The sequence below is a fragment of the Balaenoptera borealis genome (genome assembly GCF_965194805.1).
Source record: "Balaenoptera borealis genome assembly, chromosome: 6".
NCBI classification, from domain to species: Eukaryota; Metazoa; Chordata; class Mammalia; order Artiodactyla; family Balaenopteridae; genus Balaenoptera; species Balaenoptera borealis.
The window spans coordinates 74,793,073-74,805,855 of record NC_138863.1 but is presented as its reverse complement, the minus strand read 5'-3'; positions in this window follow the sequence as shown (position 1 = coordinate 74,805,855).

The following is a 12,783-nucleotide window of genomic DNA, read 5'->3' as shown; positions in this document are numbered from 1 at the left end:
TTAGGCTCTCTTTAACCATGCTTGGGTGATTTATCCATCAACAACTCATGTACAGCTCCATAAAAATTGATATCTGTTTAAAAATAGGTATTAAAATACAGTGTACTTTTAAAAATTAGAGACTAAAATATTGTGTAGTTGCCAGCAGGTAGTTTATTTAATATTCATGTGCAATATGAAACAGAAAGATTCCTGTTCGTGGAATAAATATATATTAGAATAAATTCTCCCTAGTTGCTGATATAAATATATAGAGCTTCTGTGCTTGGTCAAGTCCTTGGAAACAAATATGGAAACAAACTTTTAAATCATTTACAACCCCCCAGCATGTGGAATAATGACATATAATTACCTCACTTGTTAACTGGCTCTATCTGTTCCTCAAGGATTTATTTCAATGTTGTTCTTTCATGAAAAAAAGGGAACAGAAATGCCAAGTAAATGGATTTACTAAGAAGAAATACAAAATCTTGGTGGTTTTATATATTCTACTGTGGACTATGAAAGGTAGACTTCAATCTTGTGATTGAATTTGGTTCCTAATAGATGTAAATTCAAATATTTGTATTTTCAGCATCTAAAGCCAACTTGGAGCTCTAAGTAAAGGGCAATCATTTGTCTACTAATATGCATATCAAAAACTTAAACAAATGAGCATTTAAAAGTAATATTTGATTAACCATTCGTTGAAAGAAAAGTAATTCTGCCTGTCTAATCCAGTAATTTATATAGTTTAGCGATTTGCTTGTCAATAATGAACAAATTGCCCTAATATATTACTGCAATGCTTCATTTTCATTAAGACATCTGCCAACTTTTCAAAAAACCTTTTCCAGTTGGGACTTGACTTATAATTGTAGAGTCCCTTGGGGGACTTTCAATATTATTCTAATCAATTTTATCTACAATACACAATATGGATGATTACATCGCAATGCAATTTCCGAAGTTACCTTCTCACATTAGTCATTTGCAAAAAGAGGAGACACTGCCGATGACTCCAGAACGTATTTTAGAACAGAAACTTACTGCAGCAATGGAGCAAAGAATATTTTTCATCATTTGAATGCATCACAACATGAATATGTATAGTACAGATATGCTTATATAATTTACAACCACACTTCAAGCTTTATGGCCTATAACATTTATATGTTATTTTTATGCAATCGGACGATAATGGATTTTACAGCCACAAGATTGAAAAGTTGAAAAGTTCTCCAAGATGCTCTTGCTGTGTGTGGACCTCTGTGATAATGCCATAGTCTTTTTTTCTTTTTTCTTTTTAATAATAAGAGGAGGTGAATCATAGTTCTAGGGAAAGCTGGAAAAAGAAAAATGCTCTGTCTCACTAGAATTGAATCAAGACTCCAAAAGTCATTCAACTAGTCTCTATCCATAACAAGTGTAATATCTTGCTCCCATCTTTAGTCTTTACTTCATTTTCAAACTTCTCTTGTCCCTGGTGGGGAAGAGTTATGCTACTTATTGAGGAACCATCCCAAGACCTTCCCCCCAAATCTTCATCATCGTGGTCTTCCCATGGTCATCTAATCTGTCTTTGAGAGTATAAAGCCTACTCCTAATATCAGAGAAGTCTATTTTCAGTTTAACAGTGAGTATTCAGGGGCATTGAAGAGGAGACAAACAGGTCTTATAAATATTAGAAATGTTATAGAAAGAAAAGGAAATCAGAATGACAAGTAACAAACCTTCTGATGAAGAGCAAGTCACTGGTAGTACCAGGAAAGCCTAGTGTTTTTGGATTTCCTGCTTGTTTTTACCAAGTTTTCTGACTCTGTTTGTTTTTAAAGCAGTAGCAAGGAGTAGCAAAAATGAACCCCAATTCTCAGAATTCGACATCCAAGGCTCTTTCCTGTTTTTAATGTATTTATAAATTGTTTCAACCAATCATTTTCATTTTAAAGTATATTTTTTTAAACTTTTAATCTTACTATTAGGTTGAATGAATTAAAATGAACAGCATACCAACCAAAATAGGTATGAATTCATCGTTGAAAGTTAATAAACTTGTCATTAACAAATATTTATTAAGTGCTTACCAAACACAAGGTAATTTCCTAGAACATATATGAAGAAAAATTTAAAACACTACGTAGGAGACATAAAAGAAGGCTTGAAAACCTGGAGAGACATGTATTCTTTGAAGGTAAAAAGATTCAATATTTTAAAGCTTTCTGTTCTATTTAAATTAATTTTGTTCTTTTCACAATAATCCTGATCAAAATATTACCAAGCCTTTTCATCAACTTGCAAAAGGAGCTTACCTGGAAAAATAAGCTTAGGATAACTGGAGTAAGTATTCCAAGCTGGGAAAATGGGTGGGGCCAGATTTATGGGCAGGGATTTGGAAAGGAGGTTCAGGAGATGATAAGTAAATGATTTTTTAAAAATTTTATTTAATTTATTTTTTTATACAGCAGGTTCTTATTAGATACCCATTTTATACATATTAGTGTACATATGTCAATCCCAATCTCCCAATTCATCACACCACCACCACCACCCCCGCCCCACCACTTTCGCCCCTTGGTTTCCATACATTTATTCTCTACATCTGTGTCTCAATTTTTGCCCTGCAAACCGGTTCATCTGTACCATTTTTCTAGGTTCCAAATATATGCGTTAATATACGATATTTGTTTTTCTCTTTCTGACTTACTTCATTCTGTATGACAGTCTCTAGATCCATCCACGTCTCTACAAATGACCCAATTTTGTTCCTTTTTATGGCTGAGTAATATTCCATTGTACATATGTACCACATCTTCTTTATCCATTCGTCTGTCGATGGGCATTTAGGTTGCTTCCATGACCTGGCTATTGTAAATAGTGCTACAGTGAACATTGGGGTGCATATGTCTTTTTGAACTATGGTTTTCTCTGGGTGTATGCCCAGTAGTGGGATTGCTGGGTCATATGGTAATTCTATTTTTAGTTTTTTAAGGAACTTCCAGACTGTTCTCCATAGTGGCTGTATCAATTTACGTTCCCACCAACAGTGCGAGAGGGTTCCCTTTTCTCCACACCCTCTCCAGTATTTGTTGTTGTAGATTTTCTGATGATGCCCATTCTAACTGGTGTGAGGTGATACCTCATTGTAGTTTTGATTTGCATTTCTCTAATAATTAGTGATGTTGAGCAGCTTTTCATATGCTTCTTGGCCATCTGTATGTCTTTTTTGGAGAAATGTCTACTTAAGTCTTCTGCCCATTTTTTGATTGGGTTGTTTGTTTTTTAAATATTGAGCTGCATGAGCAGTTTATATATCTTGGGAGATTAATCCTTCGTCCATTGATTCGTTTGCAAATATTTTCTCCCATTCTGAGGGTTGTCTTTTTGTCTTGTTTGTAGTTTCCTTTGCCTTGCAAAAGCTTTTAAGTTTCATTAGGTCCCATTTGTTTATTTTTGTTTTTATTTCCATTACTCTAGGAGGTGGATCAAAAAAGATCTTGCTGTGATTTATGTCAAAGAATGTTCTTCCTATGTTTTTCTCTAAGAGTTTCATAGTGTCCAGTCTTACATTTAGGTCTCTAATCCATCTTGAGTTTATTTTTGTGTATGGTGTTAGGGAGTGTTCTAATTTCATTCTTTTACATGTAGCTGTCCAGTTTTCCCAGCACCGCTTATTGAAGAGACTGTCTTTTCTCCATTGTATATCCTTGCCCCCTTTGTCATAGATTGGTTGACCATAGGTGCATGGGTTTATCTCTGGGCTTTCTATCCTGTTCCATTGATCTATATGTCTGTTTTTGTGCCAGTACCATACTGTCTTGATTACTGTAGCTTTGTAGTATAGACTGAAGTCAGGCAGCCTGATTCCTCCAACTCCGTTTTTCTTTCTCAAGATTGCTTTGGCTATTTGGGGTCTTTTGTGTCTCCATACAAATTTTAAGATGTTTTGTTCTAGTTCTGTAGAAAATGCCATTGGTAGTTTGATAGGGATTGCATTGAATCTGTAGATTGCTTTGGGTAGTATAGTCATTTTCACAATGTTGATTCTTCCATCCAAGAACATGGTATATCTCTCCATCTGTTTGTATCATCTTTAATTTCTTTCATCAGTGTCTTATAGTTTTCTGCATACAAGTCTTTTGTCTCCCTAGGTAGGTTTATTCCTAGGTATTTTATTCTTTTTCTTGCAATGGTAAATGGGAGTGTTTCCTTAATTTCTCTTTCAGATTTTTCATCATTAGTGTATAGGAATGCAAGAAATTTCTGTGCATCAATTTTGTATCCTGCAACTTTACCACATTCATTGATTAGCTCTAGTAGTTTTCTGGTAGCATCTTTAGGATTCTCTATGTATAGTATCATGTCATCTGCAAGCAGTGACAGATTTACTTCTTTTCCAATTTGTCTTCCTTTTATTTCTTTTTCCTCTCTGATTGCCGTGGCTAAGACTTCCAAAACTATGTTGAATAATAGTGATGAGAGTGGACATCCTTGTTTTGTTCTTGATCTTAGAGAAGATGCTTTCATTTTTTCACCATTGAGAATGATGTTTGCTGTGGGTTTGTCGTATATGGCCTTTATTATGTTGAGGTAGGTTCCCTCTATGCCCACTTTCTGGAGAGTTTTTATCATAAATGGGTGTTGACTTTTTTCAAAAGCTTTTTCTGCATCTATTGAGATGATCATATGGTTTTTATTCTTCAATTTGTTAGTATGGTGTATCACATTGATTGATTTGCGTATATTGAAGAATCCTTGCATCCCTGGGATAAATCCCACTTGATCATGGTGTATGACCCTTTTAATGTGTTGTTGGATTCTGTTTCCTAGTATTTTGTTGAGGATTTTTGCATCTATATTCATCAGCGATATTGGTCTGTAATTTTCTTTGTTTGTAGTATCTTCGTGTGGTTTTGGTATCAGGGTGATGGTGACCTCATAGAATGAGTTTGGGAGTGTTCCTTCCTCTGCAATTTTTTGGTAGAGTTTGAGAAGGTTGGGTGTTAGCTCTTCTCTAAATGTTTGATATAATTCACCTGTGAAGCCATCTGGTACTGGACTTTTGTTTGTTGGAAGATTTTTAATCACAGTTTCAATTTCATTACTTGTGATTGGTCTGTTCATATTTTCTGTTTCTTCCTGGTTCAGTCTTGGAAGGTTACACCTTTCTAAGAATTTGTCCATTTCTTCCAGGTTGTCCATTTTATTGGCATAGAGTTGCTTGTAGTAATTTCTTAGGATGCTTTGTATTTCTGCGCTGTCTGTTGTAACTGCTCCTTTTTCATTTCTAATTTTATTGATTTGAGTCCTCTCCTTTTTCTTGATGAGTATGGCTAATGGTTTATCAATTTTGTTTATCTTCTCAAAGAACCATCTTTTAGTTTTATTGATCTTTACTATGGTTTTCTATGTTTCTATTTCATTTATTTCTGCTCTGATCTTTATGATTTCTTTCCTTCTGCTCACTTTGGGTTTTGTTTGTTTTTCTTCCTCTAGTTCCTTTAGGTATAAGGTTAGATTATTTATTCGAGATTTTTCTTGTTTCTTGAGGTAGGCTTGTATTGCTATAAACTTCCTTCTTAGAAATGCTTTTGTTGCATCCCACAGGTTTTGGATCATCGTATTTTCGTTGTCATTTGTCTCTAGGTATTTTTTGATTTCCTCTTTGATTTCTTCAGTGATCTCTTGGTTGTTTAGTAACGTATCATTTAGCCTCCATGTGTTTGTGTTTTTTATGTGTTTTTCTCTGTAATTGATTTGTAATCTCATAGCGTTGTGGTCAGAAAAGATGCTTGATATGATTTCAGTTTTCTTAAATTTACTGAGGATTGATTTGTGACCCAAGATGTGATCTATCCTGGAGAATGTTCCGTGTGTACTTGAGAAGAAAGTGTAATCTGCTGTTTTTGGATGGAATGTCCTATAAATATCAGTTAAATCTTTCTGGTCTATTGTGTCATTTAAAGCTTGTGTTTCCTTATTAATTTTCTGTTTGGATGATCTGTCCATTGGTGTAAGTGAGGTGTTAAAATCCCCGACTATTATTGTGTTACTGTCGATTTCATCTTTTATAGCTGTTAGCAGTTGCCTTATGTATTGAGGTGCTCCTGTGTTGGGTGCATATATATTTATAATTGTTATATCTTCTTCTTGGATTGATCCCTTGATCATTATGTAGTGTCCTTTCTTGTCTCTTGTAACATTCTTTATTTTAAAGTCTATTTTATCTGATATTAGTATTGCTACTGCAGCTTTCTTTTGATTTCCATTTGCATGGAATATCTTTTTCCATCCCCTCACTTTCAGTCTGTATGTGTCCCTAGGTCTGAAGTGGGTCTCTTGTAGACAGCACATATATGTGTCTTCTTTTTGTATCCATTCAGTGAGCCTGTGTTTTTTGGTTGGAGCATTTAATCCATTCACATTTAAGGTAATTATCGATATGTATGTTTCTATTACCATTTTCTTAATTGTTACGGTTTTGTTTTTGTAGGTCCTTTCCTTCTTTTGCGTTTCCTACTTAGAGAAGTCCTTTTGCATGTGTTGTAGAGCTGGTTTGGTGGTGCTGAATTCTCTTAGCTTTTGCTTGTGTGTAAAGCTTTTGATTTCTCTATCAAATCTGAATGAGGTCCTTGCTGGGTAGAGTAATCTTGGTTGTAGGTTCGTCCCTTTCATCACTTTACATATGTCATGTCACTGCCTTCTGGCTTGTAGAGTTTCTGCTGAGAAATCAGCTGTTAACCTTATGGGAGTTCCCTTGTATGTTATTTGTCGTTTTTCTCTGGTTGCTTTCAATGATTTTTCTTTGTCTTTAATTTTTGTCAACTTGATTACTGTGTGTCTCGGCATGTTTCTCCTTGGGTTTATCCTGCCTGGGACTCTCTGTGCTTCCTGGGCTTGGGTGACTATTTCCTTTCCCATGTTAGGGAAGTTTTCGACTATAATCTCTTCAGATACTTTCTTGGGTCCTTTCTCTCTCTCTTCTCCTTCTGTGACCCCTATAATGTGAATGTTGTTGTGTTTAATGTTGTCCCAAGGGTCTCTTAGTCTGTCTTCATTTCTTTTCATTCTTTTTTCTTTATTCTGTTCCGCGGCAGTGAATTCCACCATTCTGTGTTCCAGGTCGCTTATCCGTTCTTCTTCCTCAGTTATTCTGCTACTGATTCCTAGTGTATTTTTCATATCAATTATAGTATTGTTCGTCTCTGTTTGTTTGTTCTTTAATTCTTCTTGGTGTTTGTTCTGTAATTCTTCTAGGTCTTTGTTAAACATTTCTTGCATCTTCTCAGTCTTTGCCTGCATTCATTTTCCGAGGTCCTGGATCATCTTCACTATCATTATTCTGAATTATTTTTCTGGAAGGTTGCCTATTTCAACTTCATTTAGTCGTTTTATCTTGTTCCTTCATCTGGTACATAGCCCTCTGCCTTTTCATATTATCTATCTTTCTGTGAATGTGGTTTTTGTTCCACAGGCTGCAGGATTGTAGTTCTTCTTGCTTCTGCTGTCTGCCCTCTGGTAGATGAGGCTATCTAAGAGGCTTGTGCAAGTTTCCTGATGGGAGGGACTGGTGGTGGATAGAGCTGGCTGTTGCTTTGGTGGGCAGAGCTCAGTAAAACTTTAATCCTCTTGTCTGCTAATGGGTGGGGCTGGGTTCCCTCCGTGTTGGCTGTTTGGCCTGAGGTGACCCAACACTGGAGCCTACCTGGGCTCTTTGGTGGGACTAATGGCAGACTCTGGGAGGGCTCACGCCAAGGAGTACTTCCCAGAACTTCTGATGCCAGTGTCCCTGTCCTCATGGTGATACACAGCCACCCCCGCCTCTGCAGGAGACCCTCCAACACTAGCAGGTAGGTCTGGTTCAGTGTCCTATGGGGTCACTGCTGCTTCCCCTGGGCCCCGATGTGCATACTACTTTGTGTGTGCTCTTCGAGCGTGGAGCCTCTGTTTCCCCCAGTCCTGTCGAAGTCCTGCAGTCAAATCCCGCTAGCCTTCAAAGTCTGATTCTCTAGGAATTCCTCCTCCCGTTGCCGGACCCCCAGGTTGGGAAGCCTGACATGGGGCTCAGAACCTTCACTCCAGTGGGTGGACTTCCGTGGTATAAGTGTTCTCCAGTTTGTGTGTCACCCACCCAGCAGTTATGGGATTTGATTTTATTGTGATTGTGCCCCTCCTAACATCCTATTGTGGCTTCTCCTTTTTCTTTGGATGTGGGGTATCTTTTCTGGTGAGTTCCAGTGTCTTTCTGTCAATGATTGTTCAGCAGTTATTTGTGATTCCAGTGCTCTTGCAAGAGGGAGTGAGAGCACGTCCTTCTACTCCACCATCTTGAACCAATCTCTCTTTAACATCTTTATTGGAATATAATTGCTTTACAATGGTGTGTTAGTTTCTGCTTTTTTTTTTTTAAAGGAATTCCTTTATTTTTTTTATTTTTATTTATTTTATTTTTTATTTTTGACTGTGTTGGGTCTTCGTTTCTGTGCAAGGGCTTTCTCTAGTTGCGGCACTTGGGGGCCGCTCTTCATCGCGGTGCGCGGGCCTCTCACTATCGCGGCCTCTCTTGTGGAGCACAGGCTCCAGACGCGCAGGCTCAGTAGTTATGGCTCACGGGCCTAGTTGCTCCGCGGCATGTGGGATCTTCCCAGACCAGGGCTCGAACCCATGTGCCCTGCATTGGCAGGCAGATTCTCAACCACTGCGCCACCAGGGAAGCCCTAGTTTCTGCTTTTGATAAGTAGATAGATTTGATGAAACCCAGAGTTCATATAGAACAGAGGAGGATTAGATTGTAAAGACAGAGTGGACGTGGATGGGGAAGAACTTTTGATTCTGAGCTAAGTATGGGAATTTCTTCTAAAGGGAAATGATTGAAGGATTTTGAGCCAGGGAGTTACACTTGGAAAGAGCTACATAAGTGCAGCCTAGCAGTAGTGTACATGATGGATTGGAAGGAGAAGAGACTCTAGGCAGGCACAATAGTTAGAAGGCTATTGAAATAATCTGTGCATGAAATGGTAAAGGCCCAGAATAAAATCCTATAATTTATAAATTGTAGGACCTTCAAATTATCTAGTGCAGTGGCTTTCAAGTTTTTTTTTTTTTTAACCATGAGCCATAGTTCAGAAATGTTTTACATACACACATACTTATAAAAAAAAATGTTCAACAGAACAATATTTATCCTTAATACTTATGATGACATTTGACATTTTTTTGCTCTGTTCTTTTTACATTTTAGAAATGCTGATGGGGACACATTATATTTATTTTAAGATTTTCTAACAGGTTGTGACTTGCTGTTTGCAAAACATGGATCAGGTGTAGCCCCTTTACTTTTCAGAAGAGAAACTAAGATAGAAAGAAACTAAGAGACTTGCTCTGGTCCCACTGCTTGTAATTAGAGACCAGGTCCATGAACGTCCATTGTACCACACTAAGGTTAGGATGGGACTGTTGTAGAAATAGACCTGAGAGTAATTTTAGAGGAGAAATAAACAAGACAAACTGGGAAAAATCAAAGTCAACGGCAGTTTTATTCTTGGTTAATTGGGTGAACTGATTTGCCATAAAATACAGGTGTCTGAAGAAGGACTATCCTGGGATAAAATTATGAGTTCACATTGAGGTTAAGAGGGCAGAGGGATAGACACACTGCCCAGCAGGCAGAGAGAGCTGTAAGAGTAAGTATTCAAATGAAAAAAATCTTGTCAGTCATCTATTTGGGAATGACTAGATGGCATTTGACCTAGTAAGTGTGTATTGAATACCTCTCCTATTCGTGGCCATGTTATAGATACTGGAGATTCAAAGATGAGCAAAATCATGTCCCTGTACTTGAGAAGCTCTTATTCAAAAGTTTGTTGATAGTATCACACTTCCTTGGAATTAAATCACTCTTGTTGCTAAAAATTCAGTAAAATTCGTTTTAAAAACTTTAAAATTCGTTTTAAAAACCTTAAAAATTTTTAATCTTCTAGTTTGATCCAATAACTTTACACCTGCCTTTACATCAACTTGCACTGTTTTTTCAGCAATAATGCATTTGTGTGTGTGTTTGTGTGTGTGTGTGTGTGTGTGTTTGAAGTGTCTTTCCTTTTGACATCCACCAATATTCTTTAAGGTGGCAAGTTGCCTCTTACCAGATTACATCTGAAAAGAAACAGCTTCTGACAGGGAAATGAGCAGCTGGGTGGCAGCCTACAGCAACTCTGTTATTTTGCACTGATATAGCATTTTAATATAAATGGCTGAGATGCAATCTGAAAATAGTTATTCATCACAAACAACCACAATGCTGGTTAACATTTAAGCTGTTATGTTTGTGGGTTGACTTCTTTCTAGGTGCTTCCCTTCCTTTAATGATAATGATGGTGATTTTCATACTGCCCATTGGAGGGAGGAAGAAGAGGTAGTGAAACCAGGGCTCAAATGTTGTAGCATTGAGAAAAATCTGCAGCAGTACCTGAGGAGAGTCCAGGATCCCTAATACCCAATCCATTTGATCTTTTTTCTATCTTACCCAGAAAACTTAGAGTTTTATCCTTAGGGAAATTGAAACAGAGAAACTGTTTGGCCATCATGGAGTCAGAATTTAAATCATTGGCACCGCTTACATATAATTCCTGTTCTGGGTTTTATTCCAGGTTCAGAAGGTCTTAATTCTCTGAACTCTTTAAGTCTGTATGATCTTTGAATCTATAAAGTCAATATACTGCTTCCTAACATATCAATTTTACAAACTTTTGGAGAAATTTTCTAGCCATCTATCTCTGCTCTCCTAAGCGATCCTCGACTGTGCCTTTTCTCACACTACTCCATGGGTCAGTCTTACGAACTATCATGTTAAAGGAACATTTCAAGTTCCTTTAAAGTACACATTAAAGTACACATCTTGCCCTTGCTACTCAGCGTACCTAACAAAAATGGGCATCCCAAATAATCTGATAGCATGAGATGGAGGGTTATGCCACAAAAAAAGAAGAGAGAAGTAGGAGAGACACGTATAGTTAACAGCAAAGCAGGGTATTTTGAAACTGCTATTTTTTTTTTTTAATTTTATTTATTTATTTATTTATTTTTGGCTGTGTTGGGTCTTCGTTTCTGTGCGAGGGCTTTCTCCAGTTGTGGCAAGTGGGGGCCACTCTTCATAGCAGTGCGCGGGCCTCTCACTATCGCCGCCTCTCTTGTTGCAGAGCACAGGCTCCAGACGTGCAGGCTCAGTAATTGTGGCTCACGGGCCCAGTTGCTCCGCGGCATGTGGGATCTTCCCAGACCAGGGCTCGAACCCGTGTCCCCTGCATTGGCAGGCAGATTCTTAACCACTGTGCCACCAGGGAAGCCTGAAACTGCTATTTTGATGAGATTGCATGATGCAATTTGTGTGTGTGTGTGTGTGTGTGTGTGTGTGTAGATATGAGCAACAAATATTTTAACCATTCATCCCATACCTGGGAGTTACTTCATCTTTGATGAGGTGAGAGTCAGTGAAGGATGAGATTAGAGATCAGATAAGGGTTCTAGTGAGGTTCAAAGATATGGGGAAATGATCTCATATCAACAGTACTTCATTTTTAAAAAAATAACTTTTATAACTGAGCTTTTCAGGATGCATCAAAATTTCATACATCAAAAAAGACTAAATAAAATAGATGTGCCAAAGTATCTTTTGTGTCAAAATGGTTGACTTAAAGAAACTTGTAACCTGGTGTAGTAGAGTGGTTCACCCTCAGGGGACATTTGGCACAGTCTGGAGACATTTTAGATTGTTACAGCTTGGAAGGACTTTGTTTGCTACTGGTGTCTAGTAGGTAGAGACTGGGGATGCTGTTAAACACCCTCCCATGCAGAGGAAAGATCCGTCCCCTGTCCTGTACCACAACAGAGTGTCAATAGGTGAGGAAACACAGAATTAGACTGATAAAGGTGAGAGAACTAGGAGATTGGCTGATGAGAGAGTATAAGTGTGAAAACAGAAGAGAGAACAACATAGATAGATTTTCTGCCAAAGGCTTCTTTTATACTTATTTTAGTTTTCCATACATGATAAACAATTCATCTTGCCTCAATAAGTCTCTCATTGAATTCTTGCCCACCACCTGACTCTGATCTTGACCTAGTGAGTCCACTTCTGGGAATTTATCTTATGGAAATAATCCAAAAGAAAGACATGGTCATAGGCATGTTCTTTGCAGTGTTATTTATAACCTAAAATCTAACCCTACTGAAAGATAAATTGATTTAGAGGTCATAATGTAGCATGCAAGAGAAACTGTAGATTCTGCTATCAGAACTAAAATTCAGGAGAGAGATCGAAGCAGGTAATATAAATTTGGAGAATTAATGTTGCCCTAAGATTCAACATATCTGTATCTCTAAATGAACTTTAATCTGCTCTGATTTCTTACCTATCTGGTTGGCAGAAAACTCAACCTCAGTTATTATTGAGGCTTCCCAAGCCCACGTTCAATGTGGTCATAAAAGAATCTTGAGCATGTTTGAGGCTGGAAAATGGGAGAAACTAGGCTCTTAATTTGAGAGGGTCTGTGTCTTCGGTGTTGCTTCTTTTGCTTTCTCTATTATGTGATGCTGCTCTTGAGCCTTGGTACCCAGAACACAAATGCACTCAGAGATGCTCTCTCAGCCTTCATCCTCTCTACCCATTGTGGGCCTTGGAGGGGTGCCATCTGGAATCAGGGACTGAGTCTAGACACCCCCACTTGCTTGGAGGTGCTTCAACTTCCTTCTGGTCAGTCCTGTTCCATCTGCCTTTTCTCTCAAAAAATCTCTTCTTTGTGAGCAGGAAAC